The 22,113-nt window shown below is 41.6% G+C and overlaps 1 protein-coding gene across 2 annotated transcripts in view; it reads right to left on the bottom strand.

Moving 5' to 3' along the window:
- The window catches only part of HTR4 (5-hydroxytryptamine receptor 4), a 707,781-nt gene that overhangs the window by 587,321 nt on the left and 98,347 nt on the right, over positions 1-22,113 (bottom strand). The gene's annotated exons all lie outside the window — the stretch shown is intronic.

The following is a 22,113-nucleotide window of genomic DNA, read 5'->3' as shown; positions in this document are numbered from 1 at the left end:
TTTCTCTTCTACAAAAAAAAAAGTCCAGAGAACCCCTATAAAACTTCTGCTCCTACAATCTAGCAGGAAGAGGGTTTATTACCACTTCTGCCTTCTCCTTTCTTCAGTACATAACATTCAGTGAGAGCTATGCAATAAACAAAGGAAGCAGCTATGCCGTGTCTTGTACTGCAGTCATGGTGTCTCAGGCAAAGCAGAGCTGCCATGTCTTAGCAGACTCTGATCAGCATTACCTGTATACAATACCCCCACAGGAGGCTGTTTTCACCTGTAAATGTGACTGCTTTGGAAATCTCAATTACAGTGAAAGTGCAAAATACAAAAAAAGAGGTCTTTTAATAAACTCTTGGGGGACATATTATGTGCCAAAAATATATTTAAAAAAATAAGTAGAAAAAAAAGAAAATAGAAAGAAAATACATATAGGAAAAAATCTAAAAACAAAAATGCCTATGTCAAGCCCCCTTCATGTAAAACTATACATATTATATATCAAAACAACTGACACAATATAGCGAACCCATTTAATAATGTATGTTGGTATCAGTTTGCATAAAGAATAGGGAGTCATAGTTTATAAAAATTGTTTGCACTAAAGAAAAAAAATAAAAATAAAAATTGGGTAAAAACATTAATAAAAGCACTAGATGTCACGTAAAAAATGTTGCAAAAATTATTTTGATAGTCCAGCAAAGTTAAAACCATTAAACCACCATGTGTCCTTAATCACAAAAAAAAAGTCTTTGGGTTTCCGGTCATTTAGTTTTTTTTAAGCCTGATCATTAAAGGGTTAAGAAACAAACGTCATACTTACCTGGCTGCTTACAGTATATGTGGTCCCCTCTCTTTGTCTAGTAGTCATTAGAGAGTGAACAAACATGTGTAACTTGCTTTCTATTAAAATATACATCACAATGACACTGGAAAATTGCTCACTAATCTCTTAAACTGTCCAGGTACTTGTTTAAAACAATGCAATTTAAATGTCTGTTAGCTAGAAGCTTGTTGAAAGAAAATTCATTCTGGGGTCAAAATAAAGAGGCAAGGCTTCAAACTACATTTTCCAAATTACCATCAAAACAACGGCAAGACAAGACAACCAGTAACAGTGTCTAACATCTCTTAGATTTTTGCAAGTGTATTACATTTTTAGGCTACAAAAGTTGGCATCTTATAAGAGTATAGTAGCATTTTCTGCCCTTTATCTTAAAAGTATTTTGCTTGACACTGTAAAGACATAAAACAGACCAATGACAAGACAGTACCACAGCTCTGTCGAAAGAAAAAAGTTATAGATCGTAGGATGCAGAAATGCAAAAACATTTTCATTTTTCTTTTATTGTTTTTAATATGCAAAAGCAGTAAAACGTCCGTCTGAGAATATCCTGCTTAAAAGCTCATAATGGCGAGGTACTGTTGATCTATTGTTAGGTGTCATCTTGGTCTCATGATGCGAACAGCATGATGAGGAGGACTGTTTAAATACCAATTCTAACTTATTGGGCGATTCATGGATCAAACACCTGTTGTGAATTTTGCCATTAAGCTCCTTGTTAGAGAACAGCAAGTTGTGCAAAAAGTACTAAAAACATTGAACAGTTGGACGTGTGCATTCAAAAGTTTAGAGAAGGTCACATTAAGTTCACCTGTAAAGGTTAGAGTGCATTTTAGGTTTATCATTAAATTTCACCCACAAGCCAAATATCCCTAACTTTTTGTGACTAGTGTATGTATTTGGTATCGCTGTACAGTAATTGTATAAACCCAGGGAATAAAGTTATCAAGTTATACAGTACAGACCAAAAGTTTGGACACACCTTCTCATTCAAAGAGTTTTCTTTATTTTCATGACTATGAAAATTGTAGATTCACACTGAAGGCATCAAAACTATGAATTAACACATGTGGAATTCTATACATAACAAACAAGTGTGAAACAACTGAAAATATGTCATATTCTAGGTTCTTCAAAGTAGCCATCTTTTGCTTTGATTACTGCTTTGCACACTCTTGGCATTCTCTTGATGAGCTTCAAGAGGTAGTCCCCTGAAATGGTTTTCACTTCACAGGTGTGCCCTGTCAGGTTTAATAAGTGGGATTTCTTGCCTTATAAATGGGGTTGGGACCATCAGTTGCGTTGAGAAGTCAGGTGGATACACAGCTGATAGTCCTACTTAGTAGACTGTTAGAATTTGTATTATGGCAAGAAAAAAGCAGCTAAGTAAAGAAAAACGAGTGGCCAGCATTACTTTGAGAAATTAAGGTCAGTCAGTCAGCCGAAAAATTGGGAAAACTTTGAAAGTAAGGGCTATTTGACCATGAAGGAGAGTGATGGGGTGCTGCGCCAGATGACCTGGCCTCCACAGTCACCGGACCTGAACCCAATCGAGATGGTTTGGGGTGAGCTGGACTGCAGAGTGAAGGCAAAAGGGCCAACAAGTGCTAAGCATCTCTGGGAACTCCTTCAAGACTGTTGGAAGACCATTTCAAGGGACTACCTCTTGAAGCTCATCAAGAGAATGCCAAGAGTGTGCAAAGCAGTAATCAAAGCAAAAGGTGGCTACTTTGAAGAACCTAGAATATGACATATTTTCAGTTGTTTCACACTTGTTTGTTTTTGATATAATTCATTGTGTTAATTTCATAGTTTTTGATGCCTTCATAGTAATGAAAATAAAGAAAACTCTTTGAATGAGAAGGTGTGTCCAAACTTTTGGTCTGTACTGTATATGTCACAAAGTGAAGGTTGCAAAATATAAAAACCCAATATCAGAAGTGTTTTTTTTCTTTTCATTCCCCTGCAGGAAGCATTAATAAAAGTTAATCAATGAGTTATATGTACTCCAAAATGGTGCTATTAAAAACCTGTCCCGCAAACTACAAGCCCTTATATGGCTACATGGGCGGAAAAGTATTGTGAGGATGACCAAATATGAAAATAATTGCTTGGTCACTAAGGTGCAAAACAATCAATAGGTAGATAATGGCTCTGTTAATTTCAGTAGTAATTTTCTATTGGCATCAGTCCGTTTTATGGGGAGCCGGGGCAGAATAGCGTTTTACATCCCTTGCATGTTCCCACACTGAAAAGCCCCGATCTACCTGAGCTAAGAAACATTATTTTAGATTAGAAAAAAGTACTTTGTGGATGACTTTTTTTCATCTAAAATAACAGATCTCAGATGGAAATAGCTAAAACAAATGCAAAATGAGAATAACTGAGCACAACAGATGCTCATAATAAAGGATCAGGTTTTTTTTTGTTGTTTTCTGTTCTTCTAATGGATCAGAAGAACGGAAAACGACATGTTGATGTGAACCCTGTCTGAGATTCACTCTCAGCCTGCTCAGAAGGAAACTCATTGATACAAGCAGCTAGTATGAAGAACTGAGAAGAAAACAAAAATTTTATTGTTATAGCGATAAAGTGCATATATAGTATATAACATATTTCATTTATTTTAATACCTTATATAGTGCTGATATATTCCGCTACGCTTTACAGATATTATCGTTGCTTGATGCCCCAAATGGAGCTTAAAATCTAAGTTCCCAATCAGTATGTCAGTATGTGCATTATTCCCTACTCTTATATCCTTCCCCTCTACATTCCATGTTAGTTATCTAGGTCTAGAAACAGTTAGTGTATTTTTTTTACTATAAGCTGCACTTTTCCCCATAAAATGGGTGAAAAGTAGCTGTGCGTCCTATAGTATGAATGCTAATGACCTCTGATGAAGAATGGAGGCCTAATTTGGGGTTCTGCTCTGAGGTTTGATGGAAAATATTTTTTTTCTTATTTTCCTCCTCCAAATTTTAGGTGTGTCGTATAGTGCGGTGTGTCATATAGTATGAAAAATATGGTATGTTATATTAGCTTAACTCCTTCTCGCTGTAAACTTTTGTTTTTTTCTACTCACATTTCAAGAGCCATAACTGTAACTATTCTGTTCACACAGCCATATGAGGGCTTGTCTTAAGCCCTGCATGGCTTAAAAGAATGTTTACAATGACAAGGACAGTTGGGTGTCAGCAGAGTGATCCCACTCCATAATGTCCTTGCGCACCTCGGACATACAGTTACGTACAGGACAGTGAAAAAACTTAATTGTTCATATACCAACTACCAACACCAAGCATCATTAACAAAAAGGATGTTTGCATTATTTATGAAAATGTAATTTCTAGCTGTAAATTAGCGCCAGGAAAAACATATGTAAATATCAAAAGATTTTCATTCTTGGTAATTATTATATGCCTATACAATATTTTACTGCTCCAGGCTTATTGATTTTTCTATATCTCACCATCCATTACAACTTCGAACTACCATCATTTTATAGAAAATCATCTTGGCTATCTCATACATACATTAAACTTGCAACTACTTAGCATATGATTAGTTATATATTGTAACATTGTTACCCTTTTGCTCCTCAGTGTACATGCAATTACAAAAGAATTCAAATCTAGGTTCTGGATATATTTTTCGTGGGACAACCCCTTTAAGCACACTAATAGTAAGGATAGAACCATCATTATACTTAACTATAACAACAGGACATGTTACTGTACAGACTCCATGACTCTATACCTGCCACACTTACCATGACAAATCTGGTCACATCTTTAGGATACCACCATTTTACTAATTTAATAGTGTGTGATAGCATTTCCTCAAGATCAATCACTGTTTCAATTAGAGGCCTTAATTCTGCATTAAATATCAGGATTGGAAAAACCAACCTCATGGATATCACGCTACTCACTTCATCTTTGCCATAATAAAATTAACTGCTGCTTGAACTACATTCAATCTACATTTGTTCTGAAGTCAGTCGTTGTATTAGTATCATTGTAAATTATAACATGCTACAATGTACAGTACACTCATGGCTCCCAGAACATTTCACTTCAAAAGCCACATCCAAATATAGATGGAGGTGACAAGCAATACTAAGTAGTATAAGAAAAAAATGGAGTTAAACTCTTCACTGAAATCATTTGTTTTATTGTTACTTTTATTGATTATTTACTACTGATAACAGAGGAGCCAAGGAAAAAGTAAGCAGTGATAATGTGATTATAAAGAACTACACTACTGATCTTAGCAGCAAGCATATGGTAGATGTCACGGTCGTATTGTTTGACTATGACGCGGTTGCCGTGCAGACTGGTTGCCGGGGGCAACGAGTAGTTTTCGGGTTTGCACGTGCACTTCCCCTTAGGTGATTCTTCCTGCTGTTTGGTGAGTGTGGGGTTAATTTCCTGACTAGGTGTGGATCAGGGTGTGGTCTCTTGGAGCTATTTAGCCTAAGCTTGTTGCATGGAGGTTAGTGGTGCTCTAGCCTTGCTTTGGGCTGGAAGCCATGCTTCTTTCTGTGGCTATTCCATCTGCCCAGTCATTGAGGGCCACCTTGTTGGACATCAAGGTCTTTTAGCAATGTCACCCCCTTGTTTCTATGTTCTATCCCCTCCCCTTACCTGTTGTGTTGGGTGTGGGTTTATGTTATGGGTGTGTGGTGATGTCTTGTTTGGGGTTATGCCTGGCATGGTTGCTAGACATCCCCTTCTCTGCCTATGCCTTAGGAAGAGGACCCAGCATGTATCGCCTGCCGTTTTTCTGGCGCACATGCTTATCCTCCGGAGGGAGGGTGAAAGGTGAGACGCTGTTAACAGTGCGGTTCCCTGTGACTGTTGGTTGCAGTAGGTGTGAACCGTCACTTGTGTTTGTGTCTCCCCTCGTCCTTTTCTCAGTGGTTCAGTCGCTTGTTCTGTGGTGGCTGGCAGCATTCCTGTAGTACTGGCTGTGGTGTATGCTGGTTCAGGGATGTTTGCTGGCTACTACCTGGTGTCTTAACTGTGTCTGAGTGCGGACGCAGTGGTCAGTGCGGTCACTCCTGGCTGTTCGTTGGCTGGTTTCCTGGTTCCTAGTTGGTGGTTCCAGGGTGCTGGCAGCAGTCTGGGGGAGACTTGCTTGTACTGACACTAATTCTGCAACTTTTTTTTCTTTTCCCCTCCCCCGTTGTTTGTGGGTTCCCCACTAGCTTCCCCTTTTCTTTTGGGGGGGCTTTGAGGGGTGGGAGTGTCACGGTTGTATTGTTTGACCATGATGCGGTTTGCCGTGCAGACTGGTTGCCGGGGGCAACGAGTAGTTTTCGGTTTGCACGTGCACTTCCCCTTAGGTGATTCTTCCTGCTGTTTGGTGAGTGTGGGGTTAATTTCCTGACTAGGTGTGGATCAGGGTGTGGTCTCTTGGAGCTATTTAGCCTAGGCTTGTTGCATGGAGGTTAGTGGTGCTCTAGCCTTGCTTTGGGCTGGAAGCTATGCTCCTTTCTGTGGCTATTCCATCTGCCCAGTCATTGAGGGCCACCTTGTTGGACATCCACACCTAGTCAGGAAATTAACCCCACACTCACAAAACAACAGGAAGAATCACCTAAGGGGAAGTGCACGTGCAAACTGAAAACTACTCATTGCCCCCGGCAACCAGTCTGCACGGCAACCGCGTCATGGTCAAACAATACGACCGTGACAGTAGACATGTGCCAGCTATATGCCTTTAAGGTGGTCTGACCCATAAATGACTCTATGACATTCCTAATTCCAATGATATTATATTGACATCTGGTGCCTTTTGACATTAATGCAGTGCAGTTCCTGTAACCACTCTTTTGCTGTGCCTTGCGTAACAATGTGTGGTACCTGGGGGGGGGGGAATTGTGAGTGGAGCAAAAACATAATTGATTTGTTTTTTTGACAGTTTTTCACGTTGTATCTTTGTGCTATGCTACTCTGGATAAAAAAGCAGGGTAGAGGGAAAAGTGCCCCGGAGGCTAGCCCTGATCTGACACACCCCAACAAGTTTGCAAGGTTGTCAGATGAGGGGGGTGTCAGTTCAGGGATAGCACTGCTGCAGCAAGACACTTCCTCTGCCAGTCAGGGGAAAGTCGACTCCAGTAAGCAGGGGACCAGAATAGCAGGGCAGGGCAGACAGGTGCTGGTAGTGGGAAACTCAATTATTAGGGGTACAGATAGGGCGATCAGTGAAAAAGACCTGGTGCTCGAGTTCGACATATCGCAGATTGGGTTGACAAATTACTGGGAGGGGCTGGTGAAGATCCAGCAGTCATGGTACATATTGTAACCAATGACAAAGTTAGAGGTAGGTGGCGCATCCTTAAAAATTATTTTAGGGATTTAGGTAACAAGCTTAGGGAAAGGACCTCAAAGGTAGTGTTTTCCTAAATACTACCTTTACTACAAGCCACACAAGAAAGGCAGTGGGAGATTAGGGAGGTTAATAAGTGGCTTAAGAACTCGTGTAGGAAGGAGGGATTTGGGTTCCTGGAGAACTGGGCCGAATTCTCTATCGGCTACAGGCTCTATTGCAGAAAGGTGCTGCACCTCAATGGGATAGGTGCAGATGTTTTGAGGGAGAAGATGGCTAGAAGGTTCAAGGAGTGACCTTTCCCAACTGGTTCAGGACCCAACTAGAAAGACGGCCATACTGGACTTAGTGCTAACCAATAGACGTGACAGAACAACAGATGTGCAGGTTAGGGGACACCTGGGAAATAGTGACCATAAAATAATAACCTTCCCACTGTCATTCAATTGGCCTAACTAACTGGGACAAAATCCTCAAAAATAAAAATACAGCCACACAACTGGATATTTATAAAGGCATCCTAAACTCTAATTGCGAGAGGTACATACCAAGCAATAAATGACGAAAAGAAAGCATTTAAATCACTCAATTTAAAAACAGGAGGGTAGCGAGGAAGCATTAAAAACTATATGGAAAAAATTAATTGCCAAAAAGTGTAAGACTAACCCTTAAATGTTCTATAATTATATAAATGGTAAAAAGTATAAATCTGAAGGTGTAGGCTCTTTACAGAATGATGAGCGGGGAGTTGCAGATAGCGATGAGGAGAAAGCAAAGCTATTAAATATTTTTTTCTTCACTGTATTCACTGAAAAAAATTAATTGTCAGATGAAATGCAGAATGTAAAAGTAAATTCCCCATTAAAAGTGCCCTATCTGACCCAGAAAGAAGTGGAGCTGCATCTTAAAAAGATGAAAATAGACAAATGGCCGTGACCAGATGGCATACACCCCTGTATCAAAAGATAATTAAGTAATGTCATAGCCAGACCCTTATTTCTGATATTTAGCTCTGAACCCAGACAACCCCTTTAACATCCTTTACACTGCTCAGCCGAGCAGATAATTGTCAGAAAGGAAGCGTTCCTTCCTGACAATCGCCTGCTAGTCAGTGTAGGAGAGCGCTGCTATCACATGCTGCGATCGCCTGCACAGTATGGGGAGAAATGATCGCTAATGCCATTGCTCATCTCTATACAGAATTATTGTTTGCAACATAGTACGATATGCTGCCGGCAAATGTAGGTGATGTAAATGAATGAATGATCCTATTATCCGATGAACGAGAGTTTCGTTCTTCATAGAGTAATCTGTGGCACCTTTAAACAAACAGATTATTGCTAATTAGTGTCTGTACGAACATTTGATAGCGATAATCTGCCCAATGTTCGGGCAGCGTAATGGGGCCTTAACACAGAGAATGTGATCAATCACTGATAAAACCTCCCACGTGTATGCAAAAATTAGGAAGAGGAGATTTCAATTCATTAATTACAAGTTTTACTGAATCTTTTCGTACAAAAATATGCATCAATCTGCCCAGTTTCCCCTGATCCATAACACGCTGTCTGCAGATTGCATTACAGGTCCTCTTTAAAGAAAGCAGTTTTTTTAATTTTCATTTTCATTTGTCTGAGCATCAGGTAGTTGGTATAGGGAAAATAATTCTCCTTTCTTAGGCTACTTTCACACTAGCGTTGTTTTAATCCGGCGTTCAATTCCGACACCGGAACTGCCCGCCGGATCCGGAAAAACGTGTGAAAACGGATTACATTTGAATCCTGATCAGGATTTTGATCACAATGAAAAAATGCATTGGAAAAAACGGATCCGCCATTTATGGACTTTAACTTTTTTTTCACATTTTTCGGGTTTAACATGCAAAAGCCGGATCCGTTTTGACTGAACACACAGTGCCAGATCCGGCGTTAATGCAAGTCAATGGGAAAAAGGCCTGATCCGGCGTTCAGTCAAAGTGTTCAGGCTTTTTGGCCGGAGGTAAAAATACTGCATGCTACGTTTTTCTGAAAAGCCTGATCAGTCTTAAAGACTGAACTGAAGACATCCTGATGCATCCTGAAGGACTGACTCTCCATTCAGAATGCATGGGGATAAAACTGATCAGTTCTTTTCCGGATTTGAGCCCCTAGGACGGAACTCAGCGCCGGAAAAGAAAAACGCTAGTGTGAAAGTACCCTTACTACTAATCACAGAAATCTATTAAAGAACTGTTCCTGTACAACACACAACATCAAGGTTTACTGAGACTTTTTCACTCTTGTAACATTGTGTATCCTTTTATTGTAAAGATATCTGAAATTGTAGCTGAAGAGTAATAAAATTTTACCATCTCAGTCCCTCACACACACACACATAGCCCTATCCCTAAAACCATAACCCTGACACCCCTTACACAGATGGCTTTGCCAAGAAAGGCCCCGTTCTTCACTGTTAAATCATTCATGAGGGAATCAAAAGGACAAATAATAGCAGTCGACTCAGTGATAAAAATTACCCAGGTGTTCATAAAAGAAAGCGGCAGCTATTCACTTGAAATGTCAGAATATAACTAGCTGGGGGAGATGGTGCAAAGAAAAACTGGCTCAGTTCCCCACAGCAACCAATCAGATTCCACCTTTCATTTTTCAGATGAAATGAAAGGCTTAATATGATTGGTTTCTAAGCCAACTAAGCCAGTTTTCCTCTGCACCACTTTTGACAAATTTCCCAGATGTTCTCATTACAAACTAAGGTGATACACCAGCTGGTCAAAATGTGCAATCATATTGTGAAACTATCTGACTCAATATTTAATCGTACCTCCTGTTCTAAAACAACTTTCCATAAATAAATAGTGCAGGTGAATATAAGAAACTTTGTAATACATCTTATTAAATAAAAAGGCTTCTATCTACTTATATCAGGATGCTTTTCCCTTTCCTGCTTTTAACAATGAAGTCTATGGAGAGTTGAGAAGGGCGGAGAAGGCTGCTGGATGAGAGACAAACAAACTGCAGCTTCTTAGCTCTGTTACATTTAGCACTTTTGAATCTACTATATCTAGTATCACTATACCACTGTTAAAAGTGAGGTAATAAACCACTAACTAGCTGGCAGCGGCATCCTCATCCCTCTTCCTTTTTAGAGTGTGAGGCTGGAGGGTGCTAATAACAATAAGAGGCCAAGTGAGGGGGAAAGAGGAGGAAAGCAGCATGAAAAGCCCATAAGAAAGCATAATTCTTTAGTAAGATATATTACAAAGGTTCTTATTTTCCCCGGTATTTAAGAAAACTTGTCAAAACTGGAGGTACACTGTAATTTTTGTTTTCAAGAAGAACTGGTTATACTTTTTGTCTGATTCTTTAAAAAATTAATTTAATTCCACATTTCTTGGACTTCTGAACAATGAATATTGTTTGAAAAGGATGACCTTCCTCACCTCCTGTCACCATGCCCATTTTCTTCAGTATCTGGCAGGCATTTTTATGATCTTAAGATTTGTATTACATTTACATTACAATACTATTTACAATAACAATATGTTATTGTAAAACGATATTATATAACATTTACAATCCTTTCTCTTGGCAGCAATTTAGAAGATTCCTGACAGAATGATCTAAATTTTTACACAGGGTTTTACATGGACAGTCCTTATTACTTACCTCACAAGTATTCACTTCAGACTTCCCTACCATATTCCCAGGTGTTCAGTCAAAGTAATGTCTTTCTACACAACAGAAAGGCTAATTATGTCTGTATTCCCACAGTATTACTTCCTCTTTCCGATGCTGTTGTTATAGCACAAGGCTAAACCTGCAGTGGTCAAATTGAGTGACTCCTCAAATGGTTATGTACATTTTACATTTGAATTCTCTTAGTGTGATTCAGTCCTATTCAGGTGAATGGAACTGAGATGCAGTACCAGGCACAACTACCCTTAAGGCAAGTTGCTGTGCCTTGGTAAACAATGAAGGCGTGGCAGTGGTGCTTGGTGGAGCATTACGGGTTCTTCATTCTGCTGATCTGTGGGAATCTGGTAAGGGCAAACATCCATTCAGATTCTTAAAGGGGATGCCTCAGTTCAGCAAATATAATTTAGACAAAGTTAAAGGGGTTGTCCCAAGAAAAATAGTATACCGTTTACCAACCAGCACTTTTCAGGATCTGAATACTTTTGCAATTGCATGCAATTAAAAATTTTGCATAACCACTGAGTTATTGAAAAAAAATTATCTGTATAGCGCCACCTGCTGTTTGCTATTTTTCTTATTTCTTTGCCTGGCTCACTGAGAAAGCCACACAGGCTCAGTTTCAGCCTTCAACTGCCTACTGAGATGTAATAGGGAGAGAAAGGGGAGATCTCTGGATCCATCTCAGGTACAACATTGTTTTTAGTTTTTTTATAGAGAGACTGTCATATATTACATGATGTCTGATTTTAGTTTTTTACATTAATCGTAGGATAGCCCCTTTAATACAAGCACTTACTAATGTATTGTGATCGTCCATTTTGCCTCCTTTGCTGGCTGGATTCATTTTTCTATCACATTATAAACTGCTCATTTCCAGTGGTTATGACCACTCTACAATCAAGCAGCAGCCGTACTTCGCATTATAGGAAAAAGCGTCGGCCTATGCGCACTCCCACGGTCCCAGCCACCAGGTTTTATAATTTTTTTAATGAATTTTTTATTTATTTATTTCAACTTTAATGTCAGGAAGAGGTCAATTCAAAGACTGCAGGCTCACAATTAACTTTAAATCCCACAGGGGAGCTTTCACATTAAGAAGAGCACACTCCTGCTGGCTTCATGACTTTACAGTGCAACGGATCGCTGTAATACCTTGTTACGGTGATGCCATGCAGGGAGACAACTTTGCCATGTCTTCAGGATCCTTACTGTGACCTCAGTTGTGTAATGACAGCAAGGTCACAAAGATCTGCCAGCTTTTCCTCTTCCCATAGTGCATCCTGGTGCCATATCTTCCCCAGGTAAGTGATGCACATGCACCAAGCATCCACATGATGTAAAATAAAACCAGATGGGGTGGCCTTTGCTCTCCATTTTCATAAATGAGCCCATGACCCTGTTATTCATTTGTTGTTTCTTTATTCGTTTCACTGTTTGTCTTAACTTGGTAACTTGGAGCAATTATCAAGTATTAACCAATGGATACTTGGAACAACCCCAAGCCCTGCTGTTTTGAAGATACTATTACCCAGATACCTAGCCATAAGAATTTAGCCCTTGTGAAAGTCACTCAGATCTTTACTCTTTTAGATCTTTACTCTTGTCCTTTATTCCTGTTTCCAACATATCAATTTCAAGAACTGACTGTTCACTTGCTGCCTGGTATATTCCACCCAAAAGTCAAAGTTTAAATGTCATGATTATAGTACTATTGTATAACTCTCTCTCTATCTCTCTCTATCTATCTATTTATCTATCTATCTCTACTTCATTCTGGTCCCCCAAAGACAAAATTTCCACGTAACAAAATGGCTGCATGTTCCTACACTGTTCAGGAGAAGATGCCCCCTTCCCTAATAATGTCCAGTGTTCTTCTGCACCACACAGACATGAAGTCAGTGTCCAGCTGTCTGTCTAGTCACCAAATGATGTCGGAGAAGTGAACACAGTTTGGAAACTGATCATCCCAGAAACAGGCAATGACAATGACAAAAACAGACATTTGTAATGCAATTTTCACAGGGGACTCATAGCGAAGGGATAGTTGCGTGGCTGAAGTGACTCCCTACCTAGGAAGTCAGCGGCTGTAATTGCTTGCGGGTCACTAATACACAGCACCTACAACCTAGAAAACTTGCTTTGGGGGAGGGAGGCAGAATAAAAGAAATGCCTCCTCTACTATGAACATTCACCTGAAGCTTCACTTTTAACAATTTTTTAATTGTCATTGCCTATAAAAAAAAATATTCAACACCATTGTCACATGTTAGTTTAAACCCCCTTAATAATTTTCTCTACCTTTAGCAAAAAATAGCTGGAAGAAAACATTATCTTTTTTTTTAATCAGATTTGATATCCTTGCCTAAACCATAATAATGCAATGTTGAAAATGTGTAAACTCTTCAGAATTTTCTATATTTCTGCATAAATATGACCTAACACGACATCAGATTTTCACATAAGTCCTAAAAGTAGATAAAGATACCCAAATCAAAAATAAATATTATACAAATATTGTACTTGGTTATTTATTTGAGGTAAGTGATCCAATATCATGCCTGTGAGTGGCCAAAATATGTGAACCATTAGGATTAGCAGATAATTTGAAGGTGAAATTAAAGTCAGGTGCTTTAAATCCACCGGATGACAATCAGGTGTGAGTGGGCAGGGAACTATCAAAGTCTGATCTGCACAACACGTATTTCTGGAAGTGTATCATGGCACAAAAAAGGAGAGGACCTCAGCAGATTTGTTGAGGCTTAGCAGGCTAGAAAAGGTTACAAAACCATCTCTAAAGCGTTTAGACTCCACTAATCTACTTTCACAATCCACAGGTTTCATACAAGTGGAAGAAATTCAAGACCATTATTACACTCCCCAGGAGTAATCGACCAACAAAAGATCATATCAAGGGTGAAGTGTGTAATAGTCCACAAGGTCACAAAAGAACCCAAAAAACATCTTAAGCAACTAAAGGCCTTTCTCACACTAGCTAATATTCATTTTCACCACTTAACAACAATAGTGTATGACGTCGTAGGATTGCAAGTAGAAAGCCACTGCTCTCCAAAAAGAACACCTTTGCTCATTTGCAGTTTTCTATAGATCACCTGGACAAGCCAGAAGGTTATTGGAACAATGCTTTAGGCATGGATGAAACCAAATTAGAATTTTTTCTGTTTACATGAGAAGCATTCTGTTTGAAGAAAGGAAAACACTGCATTCCAGCATAAAAACCTCATACTATCTGTGAAACATGGTGGGGGTTAGAGATGGCCTTGCGGTTCACCCGGCGGTCGTTTCGCAGTGAACTTTTCTTGCTCGCGATTCGCCGAACATGAGAACATATGGCGATGTTCGCTTGCGCCATATTCCTTTGCATTGCGCCAAACTTTGACCCATGACACATCCATCAGGTGGGACAGGACAGCCAATTGAGTTGTTTCCGCATATGGACACCACCATCCTATAACAAAATCTGGCAGCCATTTTACATTCTGTGTTTTGCCAGTGTAGGGAGAGGTTGCTTTGTGGAGCAGGGACAGACTGTTAGGGACACCAAACGCTAGCTAATAGAATCATATAGCCAAACCCGAACTCTATGACAAGTAGTTGCCATCCACGGCAGTTAACGCCTGCCGCACCTGAGGGGTTAACTGCCGCGGATCATGGCTACCACTCATAGAGGTCGGGTGCGGCTATATGATACTGCAGCCAGCATCCGCCTCCTGTATTTGAATAAATGGGTGAGTTATCTTCATTGGTGGTGCAGTGCGTCCCCCCCAACCCCAGTTTTAAAAACATAAATGGCGCATTGTGCCCCCCCACCCAACCTCAGTATTAAAAACTGGTGGCGCAGTGCGCCCCCCCCCACCCAAGCAGTGGCCATAGGGTCCCCTCCTCCTCATTGGTGACAGTGGAAGCTTCTGATCGGAGCCCCAGCAGTGTAAGCATGGGGCTCCGATCTGTTATCATGGCAGCCAGGACGCTACTGAAGCCCTGGCAGCCATAGTCAGCTCCATGCTGCTGTGTCCACAAAGCACAGAGCAGCAGGGAGAGTATGAAGTCCTATTCCCCCTAATAGAGATCTATCAGGGTGAATAGGACAAGGGTTCTAGCCCCTAAGGAGGCTAAAAGTTAGTAATAAAAAATAAAAAGTAAAAAAAATAAAAATATTAAGTATAAATGAAAAAGAAAGATTTACAAAAAAATCTAAACGTTAACAATAAACATGTTCATTTTCAGCAGATTTATGTAGGATTTTTATTTTTTTTTGGAAATGAAAATGCACAGAATATTGGTATAAATTATCGGTTATTGGCCTGAAAGTTCACAGATTATCGGTATTGGCACAAAAAAAAATCTATATCGGTCGATCCCTACTATATACCTGTCTCCATAAAATACTGATTGATGGGTGCGATATACCTGTTTCTACAAAATACTGATTAAGGGGTTCTATATACCTGCTTTCACAAAATACTGATTGAGGGATGCGATATACCTGCTTCCACAAAATACTGATTAAGGGATTTGATATACCTGCTTCCACAAAATGCAGATTGAGGGGTGCAATATAACTGCTTCCACCAAATATTGATTCAGGTGTTTTATATATCTTTTTCCACAAAATATTGATTGAGGAGTGCGATATACCTGCTTCTACAAAATACTGATTAAGGGGTTCTATATATCTGCTTCCACAAAATACTGATTGAGGGATGCGATATACCTGCTTCCACAAAATACTGATTGAGGGGTGCGATATACCTGCTTCCACAAAATACTGATTGAGGGGTTTGCTATACCTGCTTCTAGGGTTGTTTCGGGTATTAAACTTTCGAGACGCAATTAATACTTTTAGCCCGATATCGATACGATACCAGGATTTGTCTTTTATCGATACTAGGCTGTGCTACTGCACAGCCCAGTATAAGAGAATATGGATCTCACTGCTCTCAGCGTGCGCCATGTTCTCTCAGCAGCACAGGGAAGAAGGAAGCAGTCTCTCCCTCCCCCCTGTGCAGCTGCTGCCGCTGCCTCCAGTGAGAGCACAGAGGGGCGGAGGAGGGGAGGGGTTGTAGCCACTGTGCCACCAATGATAACTAACTTTAATACATTACAAATGCAGGAAGCGGCAGAAACACATTGACGGCACCCTGACTCTGACAGGGGGCGCTGCAATCCGCACCTGATAGGTTAACTGCTGCTGATCGCAGCGCCCATTTGGAGGTCGGGTGCCGGCAATGTGTTTCTGCCGCCGTCTATATTTGTATATTAAATGTTAATTATCATTGGTGGCGCAGTGTGCCCATCCCCAGTATTAAAAACATTGGTGGCGCAGTGCGCCTTCCCACCCCCTCCACAGTATTATAAACAATGGTGGCGCAGTGCGCCCCCTCCCCCCTACTATTAAAAACATTGGTGGTGCAGTGCTCCCTCCACAGTACTAAAATCATTGGTGGCAGTGGCCACAGAGTCCCCTCACCTCCTTTCATTGGTGGCAGTGGCTGATCGGAGCCCCAGCAGTGTAATTGTGGGTCTCCGATCGGTTACCATGGCAGCAAGGGCGCTACTGAAGCCCTGGCTGCCATGGTAATCTCCCTGCTGCTGTGTGTATTATTCAATGGGCAGCAGGGAGAGTGTAAGATCCTATTCACCCTAATAGAGCTCTATTAGGGTGAATAGACAAGGGATTAAAAGAGACCAGGTTCTAACCCCTAAGGGGGGAAATAGTTATTAAATAAACTTAAAAAAAAAAGTTAAAAAACACACCAAAATATTAAGTATAAATCACCCCTTTCCCAATTTTACATATAAAATATATAAACAATAAATAATTAAAATATTACATATCGCCACGTCCGAAAAGTCCAAACTATTAAAATATAAAAAAATCTCTCCTATGCCGTGAACGCCGTAAAATAAATAAAATTTCATAAAAATTTTGTGGTTCCCCATTTTTTTTTAATCACCTTGTCCCCCCAAAAAATAGGATAGGACTGCTCAATTATTCGGAATGCACATGGCTTTTTTTGGGCGTTTTATTTTATTTTTTGCGTGGTATCGAATGGTATCGAGTATTGCAAGTTAAAATTTGGGTATTGAAACAACCCAACCTGCTTCCACAAAATACTGATTAAGGGGTGCGATATACCTGCTTCCGCAAAGTATTGATTCAGGTGTTCTATATACCTGTTTCCACAAAATACTGATTGAGGGGAGGGATATACCTGCTTCAACAAAATACTGATTAAGAGGTTCTATATACCTGCTTCCACAAAATTCAGATTGAAAGGTGCGATAATCATGCTTCCACCAAATATTGATTGAGGCCTGTGATACACGAACTTCCACAAAATATTGATTATGGGGTGCAATATACCTGCTTCTACAAAATACTGATTAAGGGGTTCTATATACCTGCTTCCACAAAATACTGATTGAGGGGTGCGATATACCTGCTTCGATTAAATATTGATTAAGAGGTTTGATATACCTGCTTCCACAAAATACAGATTAAGGGGTGCGATATACCTGCTTCCACCAAATATTGATTCAGGTGTTCTATATACCTGTTTCCACAAAATACTGATTGAGGGGTGCGATATACCTGCTTTCACAAAATACTGATTGAGGGGTTTGATATACCTGCTTCTAAAAAATACTGATTGAGGGGTGCGATATACCTGCTTCCACAAAATAATCATTGATGGGTGCCTTTCGCTTCTGCACCCTTCTCATCCTCTGTATCTGCACCCTCCTCACTCTCTGCTGAGTGCACCCTCAAAGAGACCACCACAATAGCCGCTCCACTTGAGTGAGAGGAATTATCTTCCCATCCATTCCCAGACCTTACCGATGCACAGCCATTCTTGGCATCGGACGACGAAGAGGAGGTAGAAACGTCCGCCACCCAGCGGTCTTATGACAGTACCTATAAGCAGAAATGGAGAAACGGTGTGCTCAACCCCGCCACACCAAGCACGGACCACGCCGAGAACCACAGCGTTGCTTGAAAATAGGAAGAAAAAGGTTCAGCTTGGTTTAAAATATTACCTTTATTTTTCAATGCGGTTAAGAGCCAGTTACAGTCCAGTCTACGCGTTTCGGATCAGAGACAATAGCGATCCTTGTCATGAGTAAGGATCGCTATTGTCTCTGATCCGAAACGCGTAGATTGGACTGTAACTGTCTCTTAACCGCACTGAAAAATAAAGGTAATATTTTAAACCAAGCTGGACCTTTTTCTTCCTATTTATGACAGTACCTAGATCAGCTGAAGGAGGGTGGTCCTCGCTGTTGCTGCCTACTCCGAGATCTCTAATGTCAGTGGTGGTGTAGGTGGCGATGATGACGTGTCGATGGACATCACATGATTGCAAACAAGAGAGGAAAAGGAGGGGAGTTTAGAGGGAGAGACGGAGCAGCAGATAGGGAGGAGAAGCAGGCAGAACTCGCAGTGCACAGGAGGCAAAAAGCAGACTGCAAATGTATTTAGAGCGAGCCATCCACCATGCACGGTCATATCTTGCGCTCCCAGTATGCCGGCACATGGCTTCGCAGTGTGGGCTTTTTTTTTAACGTGTCAGCTGCTGACAATAGTGTTGCCATCTGCAGCCTGTGCTGTCAACGCATAAGTCGCGGCAAGCCCAACAATCACCTAGGGACGACCGCATTAAGAAGGCATCTGGCCGCCCATTACCGAGCCCAGTGGGAGCAATGCCATCAGAACCCACAAATCCACACTACCAGCGCTCTACGTCCTGCCTCCTTCTCTCTCCTCCCATTTGTCCTCCACTCCACCTTCCACCGTGCCGTTGTCACATTCATCTGGCAGAAGGCAGGCTTCCGTGGCCCAAATGTTTGAGCGTAAAAAGTTGATGACGCTGGATAATCCTCTTGCCCAACGGCTGACCGCTGGCTTGTCAGAACTGCTAGCCCGCCAACTACTGCCATATACATTGGTGGACTCGGAGGCCTTTAGAAAATTTGTGGCCATTGGCACACCGCAATGGAAGGTCCCGGAAGGAAATATTTCTCCCAGAAGGGCATCCGAGAGCTATATGGCCACGTTCAGCAGCAATTGAATATATCTCTGGCACACAGTGTCGTGCCAAGATACATCAGACCACAGAAACGTGGTCTAGCAAACATGGGCAGGGAAGGTACATAACTTTTATTGCCCACTGGGTGAACCTTTTGACGGCCGTCAAGCATGCAACCCGCGGCACCCGTGTACACGCACTGGAACTCAACCTTGTATATGCTTTATAGGCTCGTCCAGCAGCAACGTGCCATAAATGACTACCTGTAAGAAATCTGCAGGACAGGTTCTGGGAGCTTGGTTTCTTTTCACCACACTAGTGGCTGCTCGTGCGCGACACATGCAGCCTTTTGCGGCCATTTGATGAGATCACCAAACTGGTCAGTCGCAGCCAGGGCACCATCAGTGACATCGTACCTTACGCCTTCTTTCTGGAAAGTGCATTGCGTCGTGTCATTGATCAAACCGTCGAGTAGCAGGAGCTGTAAGATGAGAAAGTCGCAATGCTGACTGAATTCCCAGGGGGGCTACTCCATCTGAGACACATTAGCATGAGTTTGAAGATGAGTCAGAGGAGGAAGGTGGGTGGGGGAAGAAGGAGGAGCAAGAAGAGCAGGCTTTGAGGGGGATTTGAAACTTTTCGGGGATCCCTGGTGTTGTCCGTGGCTGGGGGGAGGAGACCGAGGACGACATTCTCCTGGGCGATGAGCAGGAGCCAGGGCGCTTCACTGCTTCCAATTTAGTGCACATGGGGGCCTTTATGCTCCGATGTTTGAAGAGGGACCCCTGTATAAAAAGCATAAAGGGCAAGGACCAGTACTGGGTGGCAACGTACAGTACAGACCAAAAGTTTGGACACACCTTCTCATTCAAAGAGTTTTCTTTATTTTCATGACTATGAAAATTGTAGATTCACACTGAAGGCATCAAAACTATGAATTAACACATGTGGAATTATATACATAACAAACAAGTGTGAAACAACTGAAAATATGTCATATTCTAGGTTCTTCAAAGTAGCCCTCTTTTACTTTGATTACTGCTTTGCACACTCTTGGCATTCTCTTGATGAGCTTCAAGAGGTAGTCCCCTGAAATGTTTTTCACTTCACAGGTGTGCCCTATCAGGTTTAATAAGTGGGATTTCTTGACTTATAAATGGGGTTGGGACCATCAGTGGCGTTGAGGAGAAGTCAGGTGGATACACAGCTGATAGACCTACTGAATATACTGTTAGAATTTGTATTGTGGCAAGAAAAAAGCAGCTAAGTAAAGAAAAACGAGTGGCCATCATTATTTTAAGAAATGAAGGTCAGTCAGTCAGCCGAAAAATTGGGAAAACTTTGAAAGTAAGGGCTATTTGACCATGAAGGAGAGTGATGGGGTGCTGCGCCAGATGACCTGGCCTCCACAGTCACCGGACCTGAACCCAATCGAGATGGTTTGGGGTGAGCTGGACCGCAGAGTGAAGGCAAAAGGGCCAACAAGTGCTAAGCATCTCTGGGAACTCCTTCAAGAATGTTGGAAGACCATTTCAGGGGACTACCTCTTGAAGCTCATCAAGAGAATGCCAAGAGTGTGCAAAGCAGTAATCAAAGCAAAAGGTGGCTACTTTGAAGAACCTAGAATATGACATATTTTCAGTTGTTTCACACTTGTTTGTTATGTATATAATTCCACATGTGTTAATTCATAGTTTTGATGCCTTCATAGTCATGAAAATAAAGAAAACTCTTTGAATGAGAAGGTGTGTCCAAACTTTTGGTCTGTACTGTACTTAGACCCCCCGATACAAACACAAAATGGCAGACATGTTACCAGCATCACAGAAGGCTGTCAGAATGCAGCATTTCAAGGCCTTGCTGCGAGAGATGCTGCATTCTGCTGTTGCGGGCGCTGGCAGAGGAATTTCCATCCACAGAGAAACAGTTGCGAGTACCAATACTATAGCGCATGCAAGAAGAGGGCGGTTTAAAGATATGTTGACCACTTCGGATATCAGATCATTCTTGCAGCCAGCCCATCAAGAGCCGCCCTCCGGATCCAGCCTCAGGGAACGCCTAGACCGACAGGTGTCCGACTACATCGGGTTAAAGGTCCGAGGTGGACGCTCTGAGTAGCGAGGAACCCCTAGACTACTGGGTGTGCAGTCTTGACCTGTGGCCAGAAATGGCACAATTTTCCAAGGTACTCTTGGCTTGCCCCTCGTCGAGTGTCCTGTCCGAAAGGACGTTCAGAGCAGCAGGGGGGATGGTGACCGATTAGCGCACTCGCCTAGCTGATGACAGTGTGGACTACCTTACATTTCTAAAAATGAATGAATGAGACATGGATCTCGGAGGCATTCAACCCCTGTGATGACCACGTGTAATTGAATTTCCTCATGCCAGTCCACACATATCCGCCACCACCCAGAACAAAGAATGGTCCTTGTCTTATGTATATACAGCGGCATAAAAGGCCTTTTCAATCAGGTGAATGCCTCATTTTTGGGGCCTCCACTCCAGTGGCCTACAGTAACATTTTTATCCAGTGACCGCCTAATGTACCTCCAGACACATAATCACTAGTTCTTTTCTGTCAGGTGAATGCCTAATATTTGGGGCCTGTACTGGCCTACAATAAAATTTTTAGCCGGTTGACTGCCAATTGTACCTTAAGCCATATCATCACAAGTTCTTTTCTGTCAGGTGAATGCGTAATTCTTGGAGCCTGTACTGGCCTACAGTAAAATTTTTAGCCAGTGACCGCCTAATGTACCTCCAACCACATAATCACTTGATCTTTTCTGCCAGGTGAATGCCTAATTTTTGGGGCCTGTACTCGACTGGCCTACAGTAAAAATTTAATTCAGTGACCGCCTAATGTACCTCCAGCCACATGATCACTTGTTCTTTTCTGTTGGGTGAATGCCTAATTTTTGGGGCCTGTACTCCACTGGCCTGCAGTAAAATTGTTATCCACTGACTGCCTAATATACCTCCAGCCACATAATCACTTGTTCTTTTCTGTCCGGTGAATGCCTAATGTTTGGGGCCTGTACTCCCATTGTCCTACAGTAAAATTGTTATGAACGGTCCATCTAATATACCTCCAGCCACATAATCACTTGTTCTTTTCTGTCAGGTGAATGCCTAATTTTTGGGGCCCGTACTTCCGTGGCCTAAAATAAAAAATTTCAAGGCTCTAGCAGGGCACATT

This window comes from Bufo bufo, chromosome 1, assembly GCF_905171765.1.
Source record: "Bufo bufo chromosome 1, aBufBuf1.1, whole genome shotgun sequence".
In the NCBI taxonomy this organism is placed as follows: Eukaryota; Metazoa; Chordata; class Amphibia; order Anura; family Bufonidae; genus Bufo; species Bufo bufo.
The sequence above is the reverse complement of the archived record's forward strand: the minus strand, read 5'-3'. Positions and strand labels throughout refer to the sequence as shown.